Source organism: Sciurus vulgaris, assembly GCF_902686455.1.
Source record: "Sciurus vulgaris genome assembly, chromosome: 3".
In the NCBI taxonomy this organism is placed as follows: domain Eukaryota; kingdom Metazoa; phylum Chordata; class Mammalia; order Rodentia; family Sciuridae; genus Sciurus; species Sciurus vulgaris.
This window is the reverse complement of record NC_136463.1, coordinates 104,393,787-104,404,953: the sequence shown is the minus strand read 5'-3', so window position 1 is coordinate 104,404,953 and position 11,167 is coordinate 104,393,787.

The window sequence follows — 11,167 nt, the reverse complement described above, 5'->3', positions numbered from 1 at the left end:
AAAAGAAAAAAAATTTCAGCTTAAAATGCACATTGACGTCTCATCCCTATTTTGTACCAATTTCCGGATCATAAAATTCGTTATTGGCAAAGGGTTCTTTAATAATGCCTAAAATAGTCCCTTTTACCTTGTGCTTAAAACAAAGCACACCTTGAAGATACTTTTAAAAATAGTGGCATGTAACTACAGAGAACAAAAAAATGGATTCTTCTCCTTTTATTCTGTGTGTGTGTGTGTGTGTGTGTGTGTGTGTGTGTGTGTGTGTGAATAGATGCAAAGATTCTTCTCACTATCAAGGGGTCATAGAAAATTTAAACAGATCCATTTCAAGCAATGAAATTGAAGATGCCATCAGAAGCCTACCAACAAAGAAAAGCCCAGGACCAGATGGATCCTCAGTTGAGTTCTACAAGACCTCAAAGAAGAACTTACACCAATACTCCTTTAATTAGTCCATGAAATTGAAAGGGAGGGAACCCTTCCAAACTCATTCTGTAAAGCTAGTATCTCCCTGATACCAAAACCAGACAAAGATTCATCAAGGAAAGAAAACTTCAGACCAATATCTCTAATGAGCAACTGACACAAAAATTCTCAATAAAATACTGGCAAATTGCAAACAAAAACATATTAAAAAAGATAGTGCACCATGACCAAGTGGGGTTAATCTCAGGGATGCCAGTTTGGTTTAACATACAGAAATCAACAAGCGTAATTCACCACATCAAAATAGACAAGACAAGAATCACATGATTATCTTGATAGACGCAGAAAAAACATTTGACAAAATTCAGCATCCATTTATGCTCAAAACACTGGAAAAACTAGGAACATACCTCAACATTGTAAAAGCCATATACACTAAACCCAAGGCTAACATCATTCTAAATGCAGAAAAACTCAAAGCATTCCCTCTAAAAACTGGAACAAGACAGGGATATCTTCTTTCACCACTTCTATTCAACATAGTCCCTGAAACACTAGCCAGAGCAATTAGACAAAAGAAAGAAATTAAAAGAATATGAATAGGAAAAGAAGAACTCAAACTGTCCTTATTTGCTGAGGACATGGTTCTATATTTAGAAGACCCACAAAACTCTACTAGAAAACTCCTAGAACTCATAAATGAATTTGGCAAAACAGCAGGGTTTAAAATCAATACCAATAAATCAACTGCATTTCTATATACCAATGATATATCAGCTGAAAGACAAATCAGGAAAACTATCCCCTTTATAGTAGCCTCAAAAAAATAAAACATTTGGGAATCAACCTGACAAATAGATAAAAGACCTCTATAATGAAAACTATAGAACACTAAAGAAAGAAATTGAAGAAGACTTCAGAAAATGGAAAGATCTCCCATGTTCCTGGATAGGCAGAATCAATATTATCAAAAGGCCACACTACCAAAAACACTATACAGATTTAATGCAATTCCTATAAAGACCCTAATGATGTTCTTCACAGAAAGAGAGAAAACAATCATGAAATTCATTTGGAAAATCAAGAGGTCCAGAATAGCCAAAGCAATCCTTTTCGTGAAAAGTGATAGAGGAGGCATCACAATACCAGACCTTCAATTATACTATAGAGCTATAGTAACAAAAACAGCATGCCATTGGCACCAAAACAGACACGAAGACCAGTGGAACAGAATAGAAGACACAGAGACACACCCACATGAATACAGTTATGTCATCCTAGACAAAGGTGCCACAAACATACACTGGAGAAAAGATAGCCTCTTCAACAAATGGTGCTGGGAAAACTGGAAATCCATATATAATAGAATATCTCACCTATATCTCACCCTGTACAAAACTCAACTCTAAGTGGATCAAAGACCTAGGCATTAGACCAGAGGCCCTGCACTTACTAGAAGAAAAACTAGGCCCAACTCTCCAACATGTCATCTTGGGAAACAAATTCCTCAACAAGACTACAAAAGTGCAAGAAGTAAAATTGAGAATCAATGAATGGGATGGTATTAAACTGAAAAGCTTCTTCGTAGCAAAGGAAACAATCAAAAATGTGTATAGAGATCCTACATATTGGGAGAAAATATTCACCTCAGATAAAGCATTAATTTCCAGAATGTAAAAAGAACTCAAAAAACTTAACACCAGAAAAACAAATAACCCATTCAATAAATGGGCAGGGAAATTGAACAAACACTTCACAGAAGAAATACAAATGATCAAAAAATATACGAAAAAATGTTCAACATCTCTAGCAATTACAGAAATGCAAATCAAAACTATACTGAGATTTCATCTCACTCCAGTCAGAACAACAGTTTTAAAGAATACAAGTAACAATAAATATTGGTGAGGATGTAGGGAGAAAGGTACTGTCATACATTGCTGGTGGGACTGCAAATTGGTGTAACCACTATGGAAAGCAGTATGGAGATTTCTTAGAAAACTTGGAATGGAACCATCATTTGACCCAGTTATCCCACTCCTCCCTTAATACCCAAAGTACTTAAAATCAGTATATTACAGTGATGCAGTCACATTAGTGTTTATAGAAGCTCTTCACAATAGCTAAATTATGGAAACAACCTAGTTGGCCTTCAACAGATTAATGAATAAAGAAAATGTGGTATATATACACAAGGGATTAGTACTCAGCCATAAAGAATGAAATTATGTCATTTTCTGGTAAATGGGTGGAACTGGAGAATATCATGCCAAGTGAAATAAGCCAATCCCCAAAAACCAAAGGCTGAATGTTCTTTCTAATTTGTGGAATATAACCCAAAATAAGAGAGGTTGGGGAGGGGGAGGGGAATAGGAAAGACAGTAGAATTAATTGTTCATAACTTTCATTAACCTTGTATTTGTACATACCACCAGGGTAACGCCACAGCATGCACAACCACAAGAGTAGGAGCCTAATAGAGTAAGTTACACTTTATGTATGTATATTGTGCCAAATACATTCTACTATCATGTATAACTAAAAATAAATAAATAAATAAAAGGGAAAAAAAGAAAGAAAAATGATTCTCCTCACTGAAAGTTCCCTAAAAGGAAGACTGGAAACACAATGACAACCCTACAGGGTTTCCATAGAGTGCCAGGTATAGAGGCCACTGCAATCAATGTGAGCCCATAGCCATTGGTGGCAAAGTGAGCACTGTTCACTCCTGCAAGAGCCCAGGGCCTGCACTGCAGGGTTTAACCCCTCAGCCCGCCACACCCCACAGCTGCCTGCTGCAGTTAGTAGAGGACTGGTACTCGCTAAGCCACAGTTGAAGAAAGGCTTGAATAAGATTGACTTCACCCTTCTATTCAGGCTGTGAAGTCCACTCCCCTGGCTCTGAAGCAGACCAAATTTCCATTTACCCCTTAGTGCTGAGGTTTGGGCAACAGGCAGTTATCCCAGCTCCGGGACTGTGAAGCCTTGAATTAGCACATCCACTGTACCATATGATTCATCTTCAAAGAACTTTCCCATCCAAAACTAATTAACCCTCCCGCATGGCTGTGAGGTAAGTGCACTGTGATCACCTCCAGGGTGTAAGGAGGAAATTGGGGATGGGGAGGTTACAGGCTGTTTTGAAGGTGATTAAGGGTGTCTGCAGGGGAATGATGTCATCTTACAGCAATTCCAGGTTCAGTTTTTCCTCCCACTCTGCATGCAGACCCATTCGCTATGTGTTGTCCTTTGCCATTCCACAGGCTTTGGGGAGGGTGTAGACAGAGTTTAGCAGGCAGGAGCATTTCAAAGAAAAAGCCAGTATTAGAATTTGCCCCAGCTGGATGCATTAGATGTCTTTTCCACAATAACTCAGCATCAGAAGTCAGCTCTCCCAGATCTTTTCTAGTAAAGAGATTACTAGGTAGATCTTACACTGCCTCCTAAGAAGAATGCTGGGAATAACACACCTTCATCCCTCTTCTTGGGAAGTAGGCATGAGGTATCCTCTTGAGTCAGGCAGGAGCTGGTGCACGTGTTCAGGATCACTACTGTCCAGACCCACGAACTGCTCAGTGCAAAATGATGGCACAGCCTCCTTCACACATGACCAGGCCCTGGAGGTGCTGTAGCTCTTCATATCTCTGATCAGCTCCCCACAGTAGGCATAAAGCAACTGTATCCATCTTCTCTGCTACAGGCCTTCCTCCTTCCTTTGCCGGAGGAGAACTAGGACTGTTACTTCCTAAGGAAGAAGCAAGCTTCAACCACTGAGACCAGGTACTCTTCCCTTTGTTGGTTCCTCTCCTTCCTGCACCTGCCCTGGTTTCAGGCTCTTACGTTATTACTGTTTACTTGCTATACTCTGCTACACAGTGAGCCTTTACCAGAACCTTCCTTAGGAAACACATTCACTCTCACATCCAACTCCCATTCCCACACTGCCTATTTCTAAATCACTAGGCCATTCCCTGAACTAAGGAAGCTGGATTGTAAATTATGGTTCCCTGCCATTTTTATAAAGCATGAGTTGAGCAGATGACTTACTATTTCATTTAGTCCTAATAGATATTAAAATACTCTTAATACTCCAATAATTAAAACAGTGTTGTAGTAACCTTTGAATAGACAAATAAATGGAACAGAATGAAGAGTCCAGGAATGGATTCAAATTTATATGGGATTTTGTTATATAGCAAAGGTGTCTTCCTCCCACGCCTATACCATAAGGATACCTATACCTATACTTTAAGAAGTTGGGTTTGGACAACTGGGTGACCAGGGAAATTTTACACACAGAATTACACACACACACACGCGCGCGTGTGCACACAGACCTATAAAAATTCCAGAAGAAAAAATTTCAACACAAAATGGTATTCAATAATTTTAAGGACTTATTGATATAATCATGATATGGAATGCATATTCCAAAAACTCCTTACATGCTATTGATATATATTGATGTACTTATTAAGAAAATAACATGATGTCTGGAATTTCCTTTAAATACCCTCTAAATGAGTAGAGCAACAGATAAGACTGGCAAAATATATCTAATTGTCAAAATTGGATGTTGGGGAGAAGCAAGATGGTGGACTAGAGGGTGACTGCATTTGATGTCGCTCCCTGACTCAGGATTCAAGAAGAAATATTGAGAGAGCCGGGGCCAGTGCAGAACCGCAGGGTGAGACTTCCCCGCTGAGGAGGTGTCCCAGACAGCTGGGACCAGACCAGCTGGGCCCCAGCCCACAGTCTAGTGCCCCCTGAGGTTGACCATCTGTCAACATGTGGAGGTGCCTCTGCCCACTAGCAGGGAATATATGCCACCTGGAAGCCACCATCCCTAGATGGGCAGCATCCTTTTTGGGTCACTACATTATCAAGTTCCTCCAAGACTTCAAGCTACTGAAGACTACAAAGTGAGCTACAGGAAACCTGCAGGGACACTATAAGTCTATAGGGGGAAAACTGCATATACCTCAGATTTGCACTCCTAGAGGGGAAGATACATGAGTAATATGAGGAATCAAGGAAAGAAAGTGTCCCAAACAAACCCAGAGGCTACATCAATAAAAATCCAATGACGGCATGGCAGAAAAAATGTCTGAAAGGGAGTTCAGAATGTACATAATTAAAATAATCAGAGAAGCAAACGATGAGATAAGAGAGCAAATGCAGGCATTGGATGATCACGCCAATCAACAGTTAAAAGAACAAATGCAAGAAGTAAAGGATCATTTCAATAAAGAGAGAGAGATTCTGAAAGAAGAAAAAAAAAAAAAACAGAAGTTCTTGAAATGAAGGAAACAATAAACCAAATTAAAAACTCCATGGAAAGTATAACCAATAGAATAGAACACCCAGAAGACAGAACCTCAGACATAGAAAACAAAATATTTAATCTTGAAAACAAAGTTGACCAAACAGAGAAGATGGTAAGAAATCATGAACGGAATCTCCAAGAATTATTGGATATCATGAAGAAACCAATTTAAGAATTATTGGGATTGAGGAAGGCACAGAGAAACAAACCAAAGGAATGAACAATCTACTCAATGAAATAATATCAGAAAATTTCACAAATCTGAAAAATGAAATGGAAAATCAAATATAAGAGGCTTACAGGACACCAAATGTACAAAATTACAACAGACCTATACCAAGGCACATTATAATAAGAATACCTAACATACAAAATAAAGATAGAATTTTAAAGGCTGCGAGAGAAAAGCATCAGATTACAAATAAGGAGAAACCAATACGGTTATCAGCAAATTTTTCAACCCAGACCCTAAAAGCTAGAAGGGTCTGAAACAACATATTTCAAGTTCTGAAAGAAAATGGATGCCAACCAAGAATCTTATACCCAGCAAACTTACCTTCAGATTTGACAATGAAATAAAATCCTTCCATGATAAACAAAAGCTAAAAGCATTTACAAATAGAAAGCCATCACTACAAAACATTCTCAGCAAAACATTCCATGAGGAAGAAATGAAAAACAACAATGTTAGTCAGCAAAGGGAGGAACTACCCCAAAGGAATAGCCAAATAAAGAAGAAACCAAGTTAAGTTAAAAAACAAAAATAAGCCAAAATGACCATGAATACAAATCATATCTCAATAATAATCCTAATTATTAATGGCCTGAACTCATCAATCAAAAGACACAGACTGGCAGATTGAATTAAAAAGAAAGACCCAACAAAATACTGCCTTCAAGACACTCGTCTCATAGAAAAAGACAGTCACAGACTAAAGGTGAAAGGATACTAAAAAACATACCATGCATATGGACTCAGCGAAAAAGCAGGAGTATCCATCCTCATATCAGATAAAGCAGACTTCAAGCCAAAGTTAATCAGAAGGAATAAAGAAGGTCATTTCATACTACTTTAGGGAAGCATAAATCAGCAAGACATAACAATCATAAACATTTATTCCCCTAACAATGGCTCATCCATGTACGTCAAACAAATCCTTCTCAATTCCAGAAAGCAAATAGACCACAACACAATAATACTAGGTGACTTTAACACACCTCTCTCAACACTGGACAGATCTTGCAACAAAAATTGAACAAAGAAACCATAGATCTCAATAACACAATCGATAATTTAGACTTAACAGACGTATATATAATATTCCATCCATCAATGAGCAAATACACTTTCTTCTCAGCAGCACAAGGGTCCTTCTCTAAAACAGACCATATATTATGCCACAAAGCTACTCTTAGCAAATACAAAAAGATAGAGATACCACCTTGTATTCTATCAGATCATAATGGAATGAAATTAGAAATCAACGACAAAATGAAAAACAGAAACTATTCCAACACCTGAAGATTAAATAATATGCTATTGAATGATGCATGGATAATAGAAGACATCAGAGGGGAAATAAAAAAATTCTTAGAGGTAAATGAGAACAAAGATACAACATATCAAAATCTCTGGGACATTATGATAGCAGTACTAGAGGAAAATTCATGTCATGGAGTACATTCAATAAAAGAAGAAAAAGTCAACAAATAAAAAACCTAACACTACAGCTCAAAGCCCTAGAAAAAGAAAAACAGATCAACACCAAAAGTAGTAGAAGACAGGAAAAAATTAAAATCAGAGCTGAAATCAATGAAATTGAAGCAAAAGAAACAATAGAAAAAATTAACAAAATAAAAAGTTGGTTCTTTGAAAAAATAAACAAAATTGATAAACCCTTAGCCACACTAACAAAGAGAAGGAAAAAGAAAACTCAAATTACTAATTCAGGATGAAAAAGGAACTATCACGACAGACACAATTGAAATACAAAACATAATTAGAAACTATTTTGAAAATCTATACTCCAATAAAATAGAAAATCTCAAAGACATCAGTAAGTTTCTAGAGACATATGATCCACCCAAACTGAATCAGGAGGACATATGCAATTTAAATAGATCAATTTCAAGCAATGAAATTGAAGAAGTCATCAAAAGCCTACTAACAAAGAGACCAAATGGATTCTCAGCCAAATTCTACAAGACCTTCAAAGAAGAGTGTTGGGGGCTATGCCATACAGACTACACCAAGATGGCTCCTGGCAGCCAGCCAGAAGTTGTTTTAATCACATCGTTGGTGAGGAAGTCGGTTAGCATAAGCACACCCAGGTGTTTTGTCATTGGCCGTATTCAATTAAGTCCACGCACACAACACATGCACAGGTGTTCCCAGAGTGCTCCTGCTTGGGCCTGCTCGTTTTGACCTTGCGGTGATTGGGCAGCTGGCTCTTCCCCTGATCTTCGCTTAACTGGTGCGGCCCTGCCCTCCGCCTCCTGGAGGGAATATAAGCGGGCGGAAGGCAAGAAGAAGCAGCAGCAAGCAGAAAGCAGCAGCAGTAAGCAGCAAGCAGGAGGCAGCAGGCAGGAGGCAGCAGGAAGAAGGCAGATGGCAGATCGCAGGGCGGAGAACTGAGAACACACCTCTACGTTGCAGATCACAGATTGCAGTACCCGGGACGCATCACTAAGAAGCACCTCAGATAGACAGCACCTTTAGCACGCACCTCTAGTATGCACCTTTAGTTCACAGGATGCAGGACGCACCTCTAAGAAGAAGCAACAGAACTCTAAGAAGAAACAGATCTCTGATAAGCATAGAAGCCTGTCTTTCTCTAAAACTTCCTCTATATGCAAAGCCTATCTTCCTCTCAAAGCCTCTCTTCCTCTAAAATCAAGTAAGCCTCTTTTCCTCTATAAGCTAGAGAATAAGCAAGCAAGGAAGCAGCACAGGAATAGAAGTAGTTTATTTCCAGTCCACCTCTGATAAATACCCGCGCAATTATTGCTGCAGGCAGTAACAAATATCCGCGGGATTGTTGCTGCGGGCAGTGACAGAAGAGCTCATTCCAATACTCCTCAAAGTATTCCAGGAAATAGAAGAGGAGGGAACACTTCCAAACTCATTCTATGAAACTAATATCACCCTGATAACAAAACCAGAGAAAGAAAATTTCAGACCAACATCCCTAATGAACATAGATACAAAAATTCTTAACAATATTTTAGCAAATCACATACAAAAACATATGAAAAAGATAGGGCACCACGATCAAGTGGGTTTTATCCCAGGGAGGCAAGGCTGGTTCAACATCCAGAAATCAATAAATGTAATTCACCATATCAACAGACTTAAAGTTAAGAATCAATTGATTATTTCAGTAGATGCAGAAAAAGCATTTGATAAAATACAGCACCCTTTCATGCTCAAAACATGAGAAAAAATAGGAATAGTAGGAGCATTCCTCAATATTGTAAAGGCTGTCTATTCTAAGCCTATGGGCAATATCATTCTAAATGGAGAAAAACTGAAAGCATTCCCCCTAAAAACTGGAACAAGGCAGGGATACTCTTTCACCACTTCTATTCAACATCATCCTTGAAACTGTAGCCAGAGCAATTAGACAGACCAAAGAAATTAAAGGGATATGAATAGGAAAAGAAGAACTCAAAATATCCCTATTTGTCGATGACAAGATTCTATATTTAGAGGAACCAAAATATTCCACCAGAAAATTTCTAGAACTCATAAATGAATTCAGTTAAGTAGCAGGATATAAAATTAATGCTCATAAATCTAATGCATTTTATTCATAAGTGATGAATCCTCTGAAAGAGAATTTAGGAAAACTACCCTATTCACAATAGCCTCAAAAAAAAAAAAAATACTTGGGAATCAATCTAACAAAAGAGGTGAATAACCTCTACAATGAGAACTACAGAACACTAAAGAAAGAAATTAAAGAAAACCTTAGAAGATGGAAAGATCTCCCATGTTCTTGGATAGGCAGAATTAATATTGTCAAAAGGGCCATACTACCAAAAGTGCTATACAAATTCAATGCAATTCTGATTAAAATCCCAATGATGTACCTCATAGAAATAGTTCAAGCAATCATGAAATTCATTTGGAAAAATAAGAGACCCAGAATAGCTAAAGCAATCCTTAGTAGGAAGAGTGAAGCAGGGGGTATCACAATACCATAACTCCAACTATACTACAGAGCAATAGTAACAAAAACTGCATGGTATTGGTACCAAAATAGGCAGGTAGATCAATGGTACAGAATAGAGGACACAGAGATAAACCCAAATAAATATAGTTTTTTCATACTAGACAATGGTGCCAAAAACATACAATGGAGAAAAGATAGCCTGTTCAACAAATGGTGCTGGCAAAACTGGAAATTCATTTGCAGCAGAATGAAACTAAATCCCTATCTCTCACCCTGCACAAAAATCAACTCAAAATGGATCAAGGACCTTGGAATCAGATCAGAGACACTGCACCTTAAGAAGAAAAAGTAGGTCCAAATCTTCATCATGTCAGCTTAGGATCAGACTTCTTTAACATGACTCCCAAGGTACAAGAAATAAAAGCAGGAATCAATAATTGGGATAGATTCAAACTAAAAAGCTTTTTCTCAGCAAAGGAAACTATCAGCAATGTAAAGAGAGAGCCTACAGAGTGGGAGAAAATCTTTGCCACACATGCTTCAGATAGAGCACTAATCTCCGGAATCTATAAAGAACTCAAAAAACTTTACACCAAGAATACAAATAACCCAATCAACAAATGGGCTAAGGAATGAACAGACACTTCACAGAAGAAGATCTACAAGCAATCAACAGATATATGAAAAAATGTTCAGCATCTCTAGTAATAAGAGAAATGCAAATCAAAACTACCCTAAGACTTCATTTCACCCCAATTAGAATGGAGATTATCAAAAATACAGGCAACAATAGGTGTTGGTGTGGATGTTGGGGACAAGGTACACTTATACATTACTGGTGGGGCTGCAAATTAGTGCAGCCACTCTGGAAAGCAGTGTGGAGATTCCTTAGAAAACTTGGAATGGAACCACCATTTGACCCAGCTATCCCACTCCTTGGCCTATACCCAAAAGACTTGGAATCAGCTTACTAAAGCCACATCAATAATCATAGCTGCTCAACTCACAATAGCTAGACTGTGGAACCAACCTAGATGCCCTTCAATTGATGAATGGATAAAGAAACTGTGGAATATTACTCAGCCATAAAGAATAATAATGGAATATTATTGAATGGAACACAATGGAATATTACTCAGCCATAAAGAATAATAAAATCATAGCATTTGCAGGCAAATGGATGAAGTTGGAGAATATCATGCCAATGAGATAAGCCAATCTCAAAAAACCAAAGGACAGA